This window comes from Camelina sativa, chromosome 13 (assembly GCF_000633955.1).
Source record: "Camelina sativa cultivar DH55 chromosome 13, Cs, whole genome shotgun sequence".
In the NCBI taxonomy this organism is placed as follows: Eukaryota; Viridiplantae; Streptophyta; class Magnoliopsida; order Brassicales; family Brassicaceae; genus Camelina; species Camelina sativa.
In genome coordinates this window covers 22094818-22096124 of record NC_025697.1, presented here as the reverse complement: position 1 = coordinate 22096124, position 1307 = coordinate 22094818, and the positions used below count along the sequence as shown (strand labels likewise).

Below are 1307 nucleotides of genomic sequence, written 5' to 3'. Positions count from 1 at the left end.
TTTTTTTTTTTTTTTTTTTTTTTTTGGGTTTTAATTTGTTTTTGTAGTGTAAAGTACTGATTTTTTTTGGAGCTCTTGCAGATTAGTGTTGAGAAGATGGTGAATATGTTACCTAGGCACCTCATGGTGTTGCTTATGAATCCTAACAAAGAAGGTAAGTCTCGATATATATTGTATGGGATCAGACTGTTGCATACGCTGTGCGACTTAACATCTCGTCACGCTAGACTCGAGCAGGTTTCTTCCATCTTCTTTTGTGTTTTTAAGTCTCTATGGAACAGTGTTTAGGAGAATGTCTGTCTGTTTCTTATTTGTTTGCTGCATATTTGTGATAGCTCTTGCTTGAGGATGTGCAATTGTCAGCACAGATGATGGATCTGGTCATCTTTGTGATGATAACTCTTCCTCGTTATAGAAAGGTTCGTTTCTTAAAAATCCTCTTTTCTGTCTCTTCCCGTTTCTCTTTATAGAGCTGTGATTCATGTATGTATGTTGCTTTTTTTTTTCTTCCAGGAAAGCGTCAATCCAGATAAAGATTCATTAGTAGAAGCCACATTGGTGGCTTCTGCTCTCCACCTGTTTCATGTGTTTATCTCTCCTTCCTCCCAAGATCTTGTTCACGTCTTTCTTGCCCACCCGAAGGTATGAAACTGTGGCCATATCATAATTTGCTTGAACTGCCGATGTCAGGAAAGGATAGATCATATGAAATTACTCTTGTTTGACAAAAAGAAAGAAAATAAAATAAATTATGCTTATGGTTTGAGATCTGGGTTGTATTGCCTTGGGGTTAGTTTGATGTGATTCTTGTCTTTCTCATCTAGGTTGATATGTTTTTAGACACTGCTTTTGGAGCTGTTCTCGATGTTGTGATGTCTTTGAAAGCGAAGTTGATGTATCAACGAACTGACTCCCCAAAAAAGTTGGGTCCGAGTTCTCTAGGGGAGGTTAACTTCCACTGCCAACAAGCTGAAGCTGCTTTGCAGTTCCTTCATTCTCTATGCCAACAAAAACCGTTTAGAGAACGTGTCGCTAAGAACAAGGTTTCTCTAATGCTTGGTGTTTAAATCATGTGATGCATCAATTTTAGATTATCTAGTCACTTGTACAATGATCACGAGTTGTTCTTAATTTGTTTTGCTAAATTGATTATTTTATGGAGGACTACTCTCAGAATTAGGTTTTCTGGTACTCTTCTTTCAGGAACTATGTGGAAAAGGTGGCGTCCTTATGCTAGCTCAATCCATACTATCACTAGCTATTACACCTGAATTTGTTGGAGCAACCATTACTATAGCTTCCACATC

At 37.8% G+C, this 1307-nt stretch overlaps 1 pseudogene; it reads left to right on the top strand.

Annotated features, from left to right (window-relative positions):
- The window catches only part of LOC104737470, a 7801-nt pseudogene that overhangs the window by 2113 nt on the left and 4381 nt on the right, over nucleotides 1–1307 (top strand).